This window comes from Mauremys mutica, unplaced genomic scaffold (assembly GCF_020497125.1).
Source record: "Mauremys mutica isolate MM-2020 ecotype Southern unplaced genomic scaffold, ASM2049712v1 Super-Scaffold_100108, whole genome shotgun sequence".
Lineage (NCBI taxonomy): Eukaryota > Metazoa > Chordata > Testudines > Geoemydidae > Mauremys > Mauremys mutica.
In genome coordinates this window covers 811309-828323 of record NW_025423270.1, presented here as the reverse complement: position 1 = coordinate 828323, position 17015 = coordinate 811309, and the positions used below count along the sequence as shown (strand labels likewise).

Genomic DNA, 17015 nt, shown 5'->3' with positions numbered 1-17015 from the left:
CCCCCCTCAACCTTCTTTTGGTTAGGCTAAACAAACCAAGCTCTTTGAGTCTCCTTTCATATGACAGTTTTCCATTCCTCGGATCATCCTAGTAGCCCGTCTCTGAACCTGTTCCAGTTTGAATTCATCCTTCTTAAACATGGGAGACCAGAACTGCACACAGTATTCCAGATGAGGTCTCACCAGTGCCTTATATAACGGTACTAACACCTCCTTATCTTTGCTGGAAATACCTCGCCTGATGCATCCTAAAACTGCATTAGCTTTTTTAATGGCCATATCACATTGGCGGCTCATAGTCATCCTGTGATCTACTAATACGCTGAGGTCCTTCTCCTCCTCTGTTGCTTCCAACTGATGTGTCCCCAATTTATAACTAAAATTCTTATTATTAATCCCTAAATGCATGACCGTGCACTTTTCACTATTAAATTTCATCCTATTACTATTACTCCAGTTTACAAGGTCATCTAGCTCTTCCTGTATGATATCCCGGTCCTTCTCTGTGTTAGCAATACCTCCCAGCTTTGTGTCATCTGCAAACTTTATTAGCACATTCCCGCTTTTTGTGCCAAGGTCAGTAATAAAAAGGTTAAATAAGATTGGCCTCAAAACAGATCCCTCTAGAACTCCACTAGTAACCTCCTTCCAGCCTGACAGTTCACCCTTCAGTACGACCAGTTGTAGTCTCCCCTTTAACCAGTTCCTTATCCACCTTTCAATTTTCATATTGATCCCCATCTTTTCCAATTTAACTAATAATTCCCCATGTGGAACTGTGTCAAATGCCTTACTGAAATTGAGGCAACTTACTGAATGTCACACAAATTAGTCCATCCCTCCCCATATTCAGTCTCTGACCGGAATGTTAGAATGAGGCAGAGAACTGGGAAAGTATCACAGTAGGAATACATTAAAAAGTGGGATTAATCAGAGCTGGGATGCAGACAGAGCCTGTTCCAGAGCTGGTGAAGTGACAGGGACACACTCCCGCTAGTGCTGGCTCTGAAATAACAGCAGAAGCAGATCAAAGAGAATGAGCTCATGTGGGAGCTATGGGCAGCTGCCCTGTCAATGCATCACTCACCTGGCAGGTGTTACACAAAACACAGCACTTCCCCCCACTGCCACCACTTCATTATACTGTCCATGGGGCTGTTTGTCCTGCAGGACTTTGATCTCTCGGGGTGGTCCATGGTAATTCATAAAAGAGCCATTAGGGGAGCAGGAGTCATCCCAATGGAAATCTCTCCACTTCTTTCTCAGTGTTATCTTCTTAGCCCTGGCTTTGGAGATGACATTAGCCTTACTCCTGTCTTGATTTTAGGTAGGATTGTGATCACCTTCTGGGGCTTGGCAGCTTAGAACTTTTGAGGGCTTTTCTCTGCCTTTTTGGTCCCTGATGCAGTCAGTAAATTCTAGACATGGGCATGGTGACCTTCCTGAGGATCTTTAGCCAGCTTCTTGGTGGCTATTTTCCTGCTCACAGCCACTGTCTTCTTCTCATGCCTTGTCCTGGGGGCCCAGCTGCTGGTTGAATGGGAAGGAGCCAAAGTGCTGGTGACTTTAACCCGCACCAAGTTGCCTTTGCTCGTCAGACTCCTGAACCCCAACTGGACGTGGTTCTTGTTCTTCTGCACAGCACAGCCCTGGAGAAGAGGGATCTTCAAATGTACATTCATATGATCCCTTTGTTTAATTGACGAAAACATATAGACACTTAGAGGCTTGGAACTGATTTCAGCTGATGGACAGGTGTGCTAGGTTTTTATGCATTTGGACAGTGAAATGTTGAGTATTTACATTCATTTCAAGCATCCCCGTATTGTGGAGCTCCTGAACATAATGGAGAATGGAAATGAAAATGTTTTCCCTTTTTTCAAAAATAAAAATAACAGGCTTATTAGAGAGCACTTGGATTTGAACCAAGGACCACTTGATCTGCAGTCAAACACTCTACCACTGAGCTATACCCCCTGAGAGCAGATGCTTTTCCCATTGTAGCTGAAGCACATCAGTGATTCCAGTAGCATGGGCAGGTTCTCTCTGGGGCACAGAGATTTTCTGGGGAGTTGGTGGCTCCTTTCTTTCCTCACCCTGGAGTAAACTCAGCTTCTTATTCCATGGTACATGTTTTATGGAATAACAACAGCAGCTTGAAGAAAGAGCAGAGTGAATATCTCACTCTCAGGGCTGAAGGTGGCCATGTCCCCTCTGTCTGACCGTTGCCATTGCAGGAGAGAAGGTTTCAATGGAATTGAATGCCCTGGCTCAGACTAGAGACACAGAAAGGTTTTGCTGTTCGTTGAACAGCCAAGGAGATTGTGTCTGTATGTGAAACTGAGGAGGGACATGAAATGCCCACAGGGTGGCGCAATGCCCTAAGCTAAGGCAGGAGGGTGAAGGAATGGGGCTGAGGAATGACTGAAGTGGACTCACCTGGGATTGAAATGACATTTGTTTGTGTCGGGCAGTGAGAAATGTGACATTAATTCAGATGCAGGGTTGAGGCTTCTTTAGCTCCTTGTAGAACATGAACTTGATTTCCCAGAAGGGAGAAAGGGAAAGTCTGGGGCGGCCGTTAGTCCCTGGCTGGAGCAGTGTATGAAAAAGGCTCCAGAGACGCAGCTGGCAATTACAGGCCACTGAGGCTAACGTCAGTACCAGGTACATTGGGTGGAATTGTAGAGCCCAATGATTAGACACATCAGTGAAGGGAATTTGCTGGGTGTAGCGTGTGGTTCCCTGCTCCTGCCCTGCGGGGCTTGAAGCAGCCCAGGAGAGGGCTGGGGCTGGGGCAAGGAGCCTGGGCTGATTGGGGGAAGCAGGCTCAGCTGTGGCCATGCCCCAGTCAGGCCCAGCTGGCCCCTAGAAGAGGCTGTGAGCCAGGAGCCCAGTCAGTCTCCCTCTGCTTGTAGCGAGAGAAGGGCCTGGCTGCAGGGACCCAAGCAAGACACCTAGAGTGGGAGCAGGGCTGGGGAAGGGCCAGAGGAGCTGGGAGCTCTGGCCTGGAAAGCCCCAGGCTGCAGGCCTGACTATAGGCTGAATAGGTGCAGGGCTGCAAGGGGGCAGCCCAGGGGGAAGCAGAGGCAGCAGGTCCAAACCCCTTTACCTGTGGTGAGTGGCTCACACTGCAGTCTGCCCCAGTGAACGGGGGCTGGATGGAGACTGGGCAGTAGCCAAGACTGAGGTGATGTGGGGATAGTGGGTGGGGGTTCCCCTGGGAGCGGGAGACCCAGAACTGGGGGGGTACTGCCAGGGTAAAAGGGGCACTGGGGTCCTGAGAGGGACAGGGGGCCAGCTGCGGTAAGGTAGATCACTGGCCTGCAGAGGGCGCTCTGATGGCTGCAGAGCTAATTCCCAAAACGACCAGCAGGAGGCGCCACCGGGTGAGTCTGCCCCCGCTCACATTGGGGAAGAATGAACACGGTTTTTGTAAAGGAAAATCATGCCTCACGAATCTACTATAATTCTTTGAGGGAGTCAACAAGCATGTGGATAAAGGTGATCCCGTGGATATAGTATACTTAGATTTTCAGAAAACCTTTGAGAAGGTCTCTCCCCGAAGGCTCTGAAGCAAAATGGGTTAAGATGGAAGGTCCTCTCTGGGATAGGTAACTGGTTCAAAGGCAAGAACGAAAGGGTCTGATTTTCAGAATGGAGAGAGGTAAATAGTGGTGTCCCCCTGGGGTCTGTACTGGGACCAGCACTGTTCAAAATACTCCTAAGTGATCTGGAAAAAGGGCTAAACAGTGAGGTGGCAACATTTGCAGATGATACAAACCAACTCAATTTAGTTACGTCCAAAAGAGAGTGCAAAGTGTGACAAAGGGATCTCACCAAACGGAGTGACTGGGCAGCAAAAAGGCAGATGAAATTCAATGTGGATCAATGCAAAGTAATGCACATGGGAAAACATGATCCCAATTCTACATCTGAACTGATGGGGTCTAAATTAGCTCTTACAACTTAAGAAGGAGATCTTGGAGTCACTGTGGATACTTCTCTGAAAACATCCACTCAATGTGCATCGGCAGTCAAAAAAGCCAACAAAATGTTGGGAAGTCCTTAGGAAAGGGATGGCTAGCAAGACAGAAATATAATATTGCCTGTCTATAAATCTGTGGTAGGCCCACATCTTGAATACTGGAGCTGGTCCCCCATCTCAAAAAGATATATCGGAATTTGGAAAGGCACAGAAAAGGGCAACCAAAATGATTGGGGTATGGAACAGCTGCCATGTGAGGTGAGATTAGTAAGACTGAGGGGAGTTTTCAGCTTGGAAAAGAGATGACTAAGGGGGGGGCTAGGATACAGGTCTATAAAATGATGATGGGTTTGGAGAAAGTAAATAAGGAAGTATCAGAGGGGTAGCTATGTTAGTCTGGATCTGTAAGGAAGTGTTATTTACTCCTACTCATAACACAAGAGCTGGGGTCACCCAATGAAATGAATAGGCAGCAGGTTTAAAACAAACCAAAGGAAGTATTTCTTCACCCAACACACAGTCAACCTGGGGAAACTTTGCCAGAGGATGCTGTGAGGGCCAAGACTATAACAGGGTCCATCAAAGAACTAGATAAGTTGATGGAGGATGGGTCCATCATTGGCTATTAGCCAGGAGGGGCAGGGATACAAAACCATGCTCTTGAAGTGTCCCCAGCCTCTGTTTGCTGGAAGCTGGGAATGGGCGACGGGACGGATCGCTTGATGATTCCCTGTTCTGTCGATTCCCTTGCGGGCACCTGGCATTGGCCACTGTGGGAGGATAGGATTCTGGGCTGGCTGGACCATTGGTCTGATCCAGTATGGCCGTTCTTGTGACCAATAGAGGGCAGTCCCCACCAGCAATATTTATATTTGGTGCGCTGAAAGGGCCAACTTTCCAAAGCTGACCCAAAGGTTTAGTAAAGGTGTTTTGGAGAAAAACACTAAACAGAACAATGTGAATGAAAACTGGGAGCTATTGTTTGAGGAGCTTGTTTAATGGGGCATAAGCCACGTTGCCTAATTAGCTGAGCTTGCAATGGCCTTACACTCAACTCCCTGACATTTCTCCGTCTGCAAATGTGGTACCCATTTTAAAACCTAGATCCAATCAATTACAACATGTCAGTAAACAAGATGGCGGTAAACAAGAGATTCCCATAAGGCTCCCTCCCTTCCTCTTCCCAAGAGCCACCCTCATCCTCTCTCCCCTTTCTGCTCCCGCATCCTCTGCAAACTTTCGAAGACAGATGCCTCGTGATGGCCTTTGCTCGTGGGGATGTTGCCTCTTGGTCAGGGTTTCGGCCCTTTTCGGGGGAAGGATGCAGCAGATGGTGGTGGGGGGGAGCCCAGGGCCTCCCATGGGCTCTGACCCAGGCCACTCTGAGGGCAACACTTCTTACCACCCCGCTATTGTCCTAAGTTCACAGTTTATCACAGGAAGCTCTGAAGGGTGTCAACTCACTGCTTGGTACCTCTTCTCAGCCGGGTGTGGCATGGCAGCTCTCTCCTTGGGGTGGCAGCTGCCTCTGTTATGCTGACGGATCCAGGTTGGTGATGCGGTGGTGGGCGGGATTGAACCGGGGATCTCTGGAGCTTAGTGTGTGGGCCTCTACAGCATGAACTAAAAGCCACCCGGCTGTTAGCGAGGGCGGTATAGAAGACATGTTTTATTGCTCCCTCTAAGTGATCTCGGTGCCACTAGCTGGGACACCACACCACACCCTGGAGGTGTGTGGGTTACGTACTTCCCCTAGCTGAGGAAGCGCATCCTGAGCTTCGGAGAGTTCCCAGCTGTAACCCCGGACGACCCCTGTAACAATGCGACCACTGGCAGGACACTATTGAGAGTATCAATTCAGGACAAATTGCTTGGAGCAGGGCAGTCACAGCCCGAGGCCCTTCACTATTAAAGCACGTCACAGCAGCCATGCAGAGAGAACTTTGGTTTCACCCCACTGGCCAATCGGACGTCATACAAGCAATTCCCTCAGCTATTCCAGTTCCCTTCTATCACCACCAGCCCCGCTCCTTATGGGGATGAATGGTTATAAAAACCAATACCCCAGTAAAAGAAAAAAGATTCTCAAAGGACTCCAAAGGACCAAGCCCCAGATGCAGGTCAATAGACGAGTCAGATCTTACCCACAAATCACGCTCTTGCAAATCCTTTAGCGTTGTTATGGAAAAATTGATCCATGTGTTGTGTTTTCAGTCAGATCAGCCTGAGGCCTTTTATTGATTAGAAGCACGCAGGGGAGAACTGTTATGGAAACGGCCTCCCCGAAGCTGGTTACAGACAGCCTTATAAAGCTTAAAACCACAATCGTAATATGCAAGTTACATACATCATTTCCTTATTATTTTGCTAAAAAAAATTGCAAAGTTAATGCTGATTGGAGCAGGAGTAAATTTCTTCCATATTAGGCTTTTCCTGTTCTTACTTATCTGTTCTATGCGGTTACGTGTTGACAGTAGGGGATATTACAAAATTGTTTATCAGTCGGGGACTATTAGGACTTTCCACTGTCTCCTCTGTGCCCCCCTGCTTGGCTTGTCTGGCTGGCCCTGGCAGCTTGACATGAGGCCTGGGCCTACAAGGCCTTGGATAACACTGGATTTTCCCTTACAACATCTAAAATATAAAGGTTTATTCACAAAAAGAAAGAAATATTGATGAGAGTTAAAATTTTTAAAGGAATTAATTACACACAGTAATGGCAAAGTTCTTGGTTCAGGCTTGTAGCAGTGATGGAATAAACTGCAGATTCAAATCAAGTCTCTGGAGTCCATCCACAGCTGGGATGGGTCATTCAGTCCTTTTTACAGAGCTTCAGTTTGTAGCAAAGTCCCTCCAGAGGTATGAAGCAGGACTGAAAATAAGATGAGGCATCAGCCTTTTCTAGCTTCTTGCCATGTGGTCTTTGCTTTCTTTGTCCCAAGGACACTCTATCCAGCACGTGTCATAGAAAAACCTTAGAGTTCTGTCCATAGGCAGGTCCCTGCAGACCTTGCTGAGTCACAAGGTGTATCTGCCTTCTCTCAGTGGGTCGATTGTAGAGCTGATGGTCCTTAATGGTCCATTAAGCAGGCTAGGCAGAACTGACACCAACTTATCTGGGGTGTTCCCCGGAAGAAGAGCACAAGTTTGAAATACGGGCAGCATAGAGCCAATATTCATAACGTCAACTACAAAAATGATACACATCTAGAGATAGCATCATTATAATCAACCAATCAGAACCTCTCCATAGACCCCTTACACGACAACCTTTCTACAATATTGGCTGCAAATATAGAACAGTGGTCGCAACGGTGATCTATAGAGTTACAGATTATGTCAATAACGTCACAGGAGGTGACACGGCATCAGTGAGACTGATACTGGAATACTGCCTCCAGTTTTGCTGTTCTCATTTGAAAAAGATGTTGTGAAATTGGAGCTGGGGCAGCAAAGAGCCACCAAATGTTCTGAGGACAGGAGAAAAATGCCTTCTAGTGAGCTATTGAAAGAGCTCAACCTGTTTAGCTGATCAAAAGAAGATTGAAAGGTGACTTCATTGAAGTGCTGAAGTGCCTTAATGGAGAGAAAAGATTGGGTATTAAAGGGCTCTTGAATCTAGCAGAGAAAGGAATAACAAGACCCAATGGCTGGAAGGTGAAAAGAGACAAATTCGTATTACAACTAAGGCACAAATATTCAACAGCGAGGATGATTCATCACAGGAACAAAGCTACCAAGGAAAGTGGTGGATTCGCCATCTCTTGATGTCATTTCATGAAGACTAGATGCCTTTCCGCAATGTGTTTGCCCCAAAAGTAGCTATTGTGTCGTACAGGAGGCCTGTGATATGCAGGGGGTCAGATTAGATGCTCTAATGGTCTCTTCTGGCCATAAAGTCGACTAATTTCTGGCAAACTGAGTGTAGCATTGGGAGCAGCGTCTGATGTTTCCCTGTCTAGCCGGCTTGCTGCCTAGAACGAACGCTCCTTGAGTGGGGTGATCCACAGGGAGTAGCTCAAACCTCCAAAGTGCCTGGCCAGGGGCAGGACATTGGCCCAGCAAGGGAGGGGTGTGGCAGTGACATCACAAAGGCCTTTTGCAGGACCTCAGCCTATTGGTCCAAGGTGGTGGGGAGGTGGTGACCTCACAGAGAGATGCTGACATCAGCCAGGCAGGACGGGGCGAGGGGCCAGGGAGACCTCAGAGACCCCTGTGGCTTTGCTTCAGCAAGTCTCCTTCTCCAGGTCTCTCTTTGAGGACTGAGAGAGTATTCGGGTTCACGGAAGTGAGCGCCAGGAGGAACCTCTTTCGAGTTTTCTCCTTCCCTTGTAGTGATTTTACTAGAAAACAGCCGTCCCTGTTTAGAAGGTAAGAGCCTCCTCGAGGTGTGAAACCTGTTCAGTCTGATCCATCTGTTGCGGAGGAGGGCTCTTCAGTTCCCACTGTGGAAGGTCCGCCCAAAAATGTGGGGCTGAAATAGTGCTCAGGCAGTGATCCCCACCAGTGACCTGGGCCATCCTTTGGGCTCTCTGGTGAGAACCCTCAGCCTCCCGTCCTCAGTCTCTACCCTGATTGGCTGAGCAGGGGGTTATTGACAGGGAGGAGACTCAGGTCCTTGTTCTCTTTTAAGACCAAGGAAATAAGTCAGAACCAGTTCTGTGTTTGATGAATTTTGCTGTTCTCTGCATTAATGGTCTCTGAGCAGTTCATGATTCTCTCTGACATTGTAGTTCTCCTCAAATACTTGCTGAATAATTCCTGTGCACTGTTGTTGATCTGGAGCTCATCACAGAGCACTTTATTCAGGTCATTCAATGTCTGAAATTCAAGATCTGATGGTTAGTTTGTAAAAGCAGCGAAGAGTCCTGTGGCACCTTATAGACTAGCAGATGTTTTGGAGCATGAGCTTTTGTGGGTGAATACCCACTTCAGTGGATGCATGTAGTGGAAATTTCCAGGGGCAGGTATACTGAAAATCAGGGCTCTTGGGTCCTATTCCCAACTCTGCCACTGACTGGCTGTGTGACCTGAGACAAGTCAATTCTCCTTTCTCAGCCTTAGCTTCTCCCTCTTTCGAGTAGGGATAATAATGATCCGCTCCTGCCTACCTCACGGTGGGTGGAGGCAGGGCCAGCTCTAGGTTTTTTGCCGCCCCAAGGAAAAAAAATTTGTCTGCCCCCATCCCAGCCCTGGGCTCCCCCCACAACCCTTGCTGCCCGAGCCCTGGGCTCTGCCGCCCCCACCCGCACCCCCCTGCCGCCCCACCTCTGGGCCTCCCCCCCACCCACACCCCCCCTGCCGCCCCAGCCCTGGGCTCTCCTCCAAACACACCCCATGCCGCCCCAGCTCTGGGCTCCCCCTTCCCCACCAGTGCTCCCCCACCCGCACCCCCCTGGCGCCCCAGCCCTGGGCTCTCCTCCAAACACCCCCCCTGCCGCCCCAGCCCTGGGCTCCCCCCCCCCACCTGCACCCTCCTTCCACCCCAGCCCTGGGTCACTGGTAACTTGCTCCCAGGGCGGGTCATTCAGCAGGGATTTTGGATGTGCACAGAACACAGACAGGACTGGTTCCCGCATGGTTACAGAGCTGCAGTAAAGTGGAACAATTTTCAGCTTGTGTGATTGGAGGAGATCTGGATGCGTATTATAAGACTGTCCTCCATAAATGAGGAAAAGTTGAGGTGCCTTTATTATTCTTTGTTTCTATGGGGAATTTGCCAGTGCAATATCACTGTCTTCCTTTTAAACAAACAAAACTAGAAAAAAAATGGCAATCGCTGTTGAAAATAGCAATTCCAGTCCTAAAAAACACTGGGAAGCATTTCTTGCTCAATTGTATCTAGTAGGATGCCCCTGGAACAATGGGATCGAGAAACCTGCATCACTGAAAGTGCAGCCATGGAGACACCACACAGCAGCCTTGCCTAGCAGGGGCAGGGGGGCGAGAAGGGACGTCATCCGAGCTCCCTGCATCCAGGTCACTTTCCTCAGCCGGGCTGCATCAGGGGAGGGCAGAGAGCAGCAGCTTCTGATGCTCCCCTCACAGCCCAGCCCCAGTGGGGAAAATGACCAGGACGCAGGGAGCACATAAGTGTTGCTCCTCGCTCCCCCCAGCCTCTGTGGGGCCACGGAGGAGCATTGGGGCAGGGGAGAGCAGTGAGCACCTTTGCACGGCCACACGGTGCCCTTTGACCCCCTGGAGCCCTGGGCGGCTCCGGGGGCCCCACCCCTAAGGCCGGCCAGGCTCCCCAGCATGAGCAGCAGAGACACAGGGAGACTGGCCACCCACTGAGCAGAGGTAGCCTGGGCGGCTCGTAATGGAGGCTCGGGGGGGCTCAGCCTCCCCAAACCTTGCGTCGCCAAGGGGACAGTGGGGCCCATGACTAGGGGCCCTGGGCAAATTAGGCCCCCCTGGGAAAGTCTCCCCCACGGCGGCCCCAGGGCTGGAGGAGCTCCCACTCCCTGCTACGGCCCGGGGGCTGCAGCAGGGGCACAGAGCTTCTCTGGTCTCGGGGCCGCAGCGGGGCAGGGGTAAAGGAGTGACAGGGTGGGGCCAGTGGGGGAAGGGGTGGAACAGAGGTGACAGTGGGTGGGGCCGTGGGTGGAAGGTGTGGAAGGGGGCGGAGTCACACACAGAAGTGGGGGGGGGCGGGTTCCGGTGCTGGGGCCCCCGCACTTGTTCTCCCTTTCCCTGGGCTTTGGCATCACTAGCCCCTGCTGAGCGAGTAGGGGTCAGTGGTCCCCAAAACGTGGGGTGTGACTCCTAGGGGGACACAGAGGAAGATTGATGGGGGCACCTCAGGGCCTGAGCCAGCCCCCATGGAGGGCAGGGAGGGAGCCCCACTCAGCCCCACTCTGTCCCAGATCTTCCCCACCCTCAGCCTGGGCCCCTGGCTCCCAGCCCGGCCTCGACCCCCTGACCCCTGTCCGCTCCCCTCTCCCCAGCAAGCAACGGCCCCACTCCCAGCTCCGGTTCTCGACCGCGGCTTCCGAGGGGCCACAGCCATGGATACGAGGGCGCAGTGTGAAATGTTTGGGGACCACTGGGTTAGGGTGACGTCCTCCATCACTTCTCTGCTGTCCAATGAAAGCGATTCCTCACCCACCCACCCCTCCCTCAGGACGGCCTAGGTACGTTCTGCTGCCCTTCACTCGTACAGGGAGGAGAATAACATTTCATTCCACTCAATGCTAAAGTGATTTGCAATCCACCACCATCCACAACTGGTCATTTTGGGGAAGTGGCCCCATCATGCTGCATAGCTAGGCAGAGTAAGGGTGTCTATGCAAACACGGCCTGTTCCTGAAGTCTTCCCCCAGCTTCTCACTAGCTGTGAGGGGGGAGCTCATTCAGCTCCTGCTTACGCTTAGTATTTAAAAACTCCTTAGTGGCCCTATCTCTGCTGGCCTTAGATTTCTCCTCCTGTCCTTATCTTAGCAGCTCAGATGAGGTGGCCGAGTAGTTAAGGTGATGCTGTTAATCCATTGTGCTCTGCATGCAGGGTTCAAATCCCATCCTCATGGGCTGCATTTAGTCTTCGTTCTCCTTTACAGACAACCATCTCCCCCCTTGGTACAATGACAGATCAAACAATGTTGTTTCTTGCAAACAAAAACCTTCTCAGAATCTCAGCTGGCTCCCCCCCCCTTGCTTCAAATAAAATGTCTAAATCCCAGATTTCTAAAAAAATTCTCTAGTCCTGCATTTCTTAGTTTTTATCTCAAAGGGAACTGCCTCATAATCTGCCCCGAACACCCTGGGACCTCCCCAAATAATTAAAATACCCCCAACCTGAGCAAGGCCACAACAGTGAACCAAAGCCAGTGTCTAGACCAAGCTGTTCTGAAGGAGACAACTCAACCATTTTCTCTCTGCTTCCCTTGGCAAAGTCTGACTGGGAAAACAAAATTCCCCAAACTGAAAATTTTCTGCTGAGAAACCACTACTAGTCTGTTTGGGGACTTTGGTTTGAATGTACTATTATTATTCTCTTCTGATTTCTGAATCAGTTTTGTCATGCAGGTGTATTTCCAGCTGTTGAGTTGTGGGGAGGAGAGGCCAATTCATAATGTCTCTACCCCACCTGTCATAGTTTCTTCCAACTGGCTAGGAAGTACCTTTGCTAGGATGTGAGTCAAGCAGTGCCCATTGTCGCTGTGCTATCTCGGAGAAGTCTGCATTGTACACGGTTCCTGCCTGGGATAGTCCTTGGCAGTGTGGATCCCTTTAACGGGCCAGCAGCGAGTCTGGCTCCTCCATTGTCACACCTGAAAGGCTGGTGGGGGGCATTTCCCAACCTCATCTCAGTAACACACACAGAGCAAAACTTCCCAGCCAATGCTACACACACAATCCAACACAATAGTAATGTTCAACAGACCAAGACTTTTGAAATGACACCTCACCAGGCAGACTTTGTACAAACCATATCATCATTATAGGAGAGTGGTGAATATGGGGCTTCCAGGGTGCTGCTTTGAGCACAGCGTGCCACCCCTGGGCTGACATTGCAATGGAGACGTACCCTTAGAGTCCATCTCTCCTGGGATAAAGATGGCAGCAGGGCTGGCCTGGGTCATCTGACTTGGGCTCATGAAGCTAAAGCTGAGAGGCTAAAAACTGTGGTGCAGATATTTGTGTTCACACTGAAGCCTGGGTTCAGAAACCCTCACCCCTCGTGGGGTCTCAGACGTTGGGCTCAAGACCATCTGTCTGCACTGTAATTTTATACTCTTGCAGCCCAAGCCACATAACCCTGAGTCAGCTGACCCGGGCTTTGCGACAGGTGCCCTGGGTGTGTTAATCGCAGTGCAGACATAACATTAGGCTACGTCTCCAGTGCAATGAAACACCCACGACTGGCCCGTGTCACATTAATCAGGGTCATGCGGCTTGGGCTGTAAAGTTGCAGTGTCCGTGTCTCGGCTCAGGCTCAGTCCCCTGCTCCAGGAGCCCAGAAGGTTGGGAGGGGGTTTAGCAAGTGGAAATGGTAAAACCGCAGGGGAGTATTACCCTGGACTCATGGCATTTCTACATTGGTATGTCTGCTCTGGGGCAGGGACAGAAACACGTCCTGCTGCTTTTGTTATTTCAAAGGGCGGTTTAGGATTTTCATTCTCAGACACGGTGCACAAAACAGGACTCAACCCTCGGCATAAACTAAACGAGCTGCCCACAGATTCTGGCAGCCACAATGAGCATTTGGTGTGAGAGCTCAGACCTGCCCCCAGGGCCGCTCAGAGGATTCCGGGGGCCCGGAGTCTTCGGCGGCGGGGGGCCCTTCCGTTCCGGGACCCGCCGCTGAAGTGCCCCGAAGACCCGCGGCGGGAGCCCCCCGCCGCCGAATTACCGCCGAAGCGGGACCCGCCGCCGAAGTGCGGCGGGGGCAGTGGTTTCCCCAGGAATTGAAATTAGGGGGGGTGTTCGAATTTACAGGGGAGGTGTCAGGACCTATGAGATATATAAAAAAGATATGAATAAAGTAAATGTTCTGTTAGGATTATGCAAATTTAACATAAGAATAATGCAAGTTACACCAAAACACATAACAATTCTAGATTTCTAAAAAACCATATATTTTTTTAAAAAGTATTTAATTTAAATTGACTTTTGAAAAGTAAGCCATCATAGGGTAAGAGGAAAGTCCTCTCATGGATCAGTAACTGGTTAAAAGATGGGAAACAAAGGGTAGGAATAAATTATCAGTTTTCAGAATGGAGAGAGATAAATAGTGGTATCCCTGAGGGGTCGGTACTGGGACCAGTGCTGTTCAACATATTCATAAATGATCTGGAAAAATGGGTAAACAGTGAGGTGGCAAAATTTGCAGATGATACAAAACTATTCAAGATAATTAAGTCCCAGGCAGACTGCGAAGAGTTACAAAGGGATCTCACACAACTGGGTGACTGGGCAACAAAATGGCAAATTAAATTCAGTGTTGATAAATGCAAAGTAATGCACATTGGAAAGCAATCTCAACTATACATACAAAATGATGGCATCTGAATTAGCTGTTAACACTCAAGGAAGAGATCTTGGAGTCATTGTGGATAGTTCTCTGAAAACATCCACTCCATGTGCAGCAACAGTCACAAAAGCAAACAATGTTGGGAATCATTAAGAAAGGGATAGATAATAAGACAGAAAATATCATATTGCCTCTATATAAATCAATGGTATGTGCACACCTTGAATAGTGTGTGTAGATCTGGTCACTCATCCTAAAAAATATATATTGGAATTGGAAAAGGTACAGAGATGGGCAACTAAAATGATGAGGGGTATGAAACAGGAGGAGAGATTAAAGTGACTGGGAATTTTCAGCTTAGAAAAGAGATGACTAATGGGGATATGATAGAGGTCTACAAAATCTTGACTGGTGCGAAGAAAGTGAATAAGGAAATTTTATTTAATTCTTCACATAACACAAGAACTAGCAGTCACCCAATGAAATTAATAGGCAGCAGATTAAAAAAAAACAAAAGAAAGTATTTCTTCACACAATATAAAGTCAACCCAAGGAACTCTTTGCCAGGGGATGCTGTGAAGACCAAAACTATAACAGGATTTTAAAAAGAACTAGATAAATTCCTGGAGAACAGGTCCATCTGTGGCTATTAGCCAGGATGAGAGGGATGCAACGCCATGCTCTGAGTGTCCCTAGCCTGTTTGCCAGAGGCTGGGAATGGGCAACAGGGGATGGATCACTTGATGATTCCCTGTTCTATTCATTCCCTCTGAAGCACCTGGCCTTGACCACTGTTGTAAGACAGGGTACTGGGCTAGATGGACCATGGGTCTGACCCAGTATGACCATTCTTATGTAAAAATTAATTATAATAAAAATGTTTAGTACAGAAACTCCCCAACATAATGACCTCCCAAGACAGCAACGATGTGAGATAACAACCTTGGCAAATACTGCATTTTAAAAATCTTGGCCTACTGGGAAACATATTTATATAAGTTTCCATTCCCAGTCACAAATCTAGCATTCGGGAGCAAAGTGACTAAAATATAGTCCAACAAACAAATGTTTATTTAACGTGCCCCTCACTTTTCCCTCCACCACACCCCACTCACCAGTGTTGTCCTTGGTCAGTGGAGACTCAGAGTTCAGAGGTGCTTTCACGTGAGCACACCTCCCAGGTGGGGGACAAAAAGGCACAGTTCGCTCTGGCCACTGCTGTTCGTTGTGCCACCGTTCACTCCACTGCTCTGTTGCCAATGGCCCTGAACAGTCACCTTCTGCTGTCACCTACCACTGTGACCTCTGTGAGTTGGTCTCTTGAGGTTCCACCAGCTCTCAGTGATTTCAGCTGAGCTCTCAGTGGGGGAACCTCGCTGCTAGTGCAGTCTGGGCTGTCTCTTACACAAAAACACTGTACCCACAGGAACACTGTCCCCACAACAGGACTAAGCACTTAGACCTGATTGTCAGTGATTTCAGCTGCAGTGATCACTTAACAGAACAAAAGACTATGGAGCCTAATCAGCTCTGTCTTTAAACAGTGGAGAGGGACAGGTCCCCACCCTCTCTCTTGATGCCTTCAGATCATCACAGGCTAAGTACAGTTCTACTGCCCTTTACTCATACAATAAGAACAACATTTCATCCCCCCTTCCCCCCACATTCAAGTGGTTTGTAACCCAACCCCAGCCAAAATCTATCACTTGGACAACACAGCTCTGTTTGCTGGATACCTACGTAGATTAGGTGTGAATGTAAATATAATCTGGCCCTGAAGCCTTAGCCCCCAGCTCATCACTAGCTGTCAGGGAGAGCTCATTTAGACTTTGCTTACAAATCATCATTTGAAATTATTAGGTTGGCCAACATCACCGAAATCAATGCACTGACATCATAAAAAACAGCTGTATAAGGAAGCAAGGAAGCTAATCTATGTTCATACTTTTCAAATCTATTATACTTTTTCAGATACACGTATTTTATCATATACTGTATAAGCTTTTAAAGTGTGTATTAATGTTTCAGTTTAAATTCAGATTTCCAAACAGTCACTAAATTGGTATGTAACTAGCTCACAAAACTTGGGGGGGTGTTGGGAAAATTCAGGGGGGGTGTACACCCCCCCTGGGGGGGGTGTAGGGAAATCACTGCCTGCCTGTGTCTGTTTCAAAACTAAAGTTGGGATCATGTAACCCAGGAAAAAAGCCCTGAGCCGGTACTTAGTGCTGTGAACTCCAGGTGAGAGAGAGGCAGGTTTGGAGGAGGAAATCAAATACATCAAGAGGGGAGAAAGCAAAAGGTCTGCAACACGGCAGGCTGAGACTTTTAACTCCCTTTCCCCCCTTCCCCCGCAGGAGGGGAAACTGAGGCACTGAGTGATCAGATTCCCCTCTCCAAATTATTTGCAAAGGAGGAGGACGGAGGCTCCTATCCAAACCAGTTCCCTTCCCATCAACTCTGCTTTCCCTGCTGCAAGACCGCTGTAGGGGCTGAATATTTCCATTAAACCATGGCTCCTTCATTTGCCCTGCAACAATGAAATAGATCAGCTTGGGGTGGAATAGCCCCCCCCCAAAGCTTTGTGGATATTAAGGTTTGGGGGGGGGCATGACAATATTCCAGATCAATCAAATGCCCAGCTCAGCTTTCTAGCCATCCAGCAGCTTTAGGGCAGGGAAGGAAGGTGCTATTGGTGCAGAGTGGTCGCAAAACAGGGGTGAATTTAGCGGGGGGTTGAGGGGTCTGCTTGAAATCCCACCCGATGCAGCCACACAGAATCATTGGCAGCGCTGAGAGAGGCCAGGAGTGGAAGCAGGTGGCCTGGGGGTGGGGGGACATTTGCCCTCAGTCCTCGGCTCTGGGATGGACTAGGCTGGGTGGTGGGTTCAGTCTAGTCTTCCAGACTGTTGCTCTCACTGGGGTTTGTGGTTTTCATCTGGCTCCACTGAAAAGATCAAACAAGCCCAGTAGAAAAGGGGAGTGAGAGAGGCGGGAAGGAGTTTGTAAGGGGTTTAAGTGACCCATCAGCGAAAGAGTAAAACCAGAGTTTGA

The 17015-nt window shown here is 49.1% G+C and overlaps 1 non-coding gene across 1 annotated transcript; it reads right to left on the bottom strand.

Annotated features, from left to right (window-relative positions):
- Positions 1 to 1905: 1905 nt before the first annotated feature.
- Positions 1906 to 1977, bottom strand: TRNAC-GCA. Its single transcript has one exon. It is a non-coding gene; the product is annotated as a tRNA-Cys (tRNA).
- Positions 1978 to 17015: the final 15038 nt, after the last annotated feature.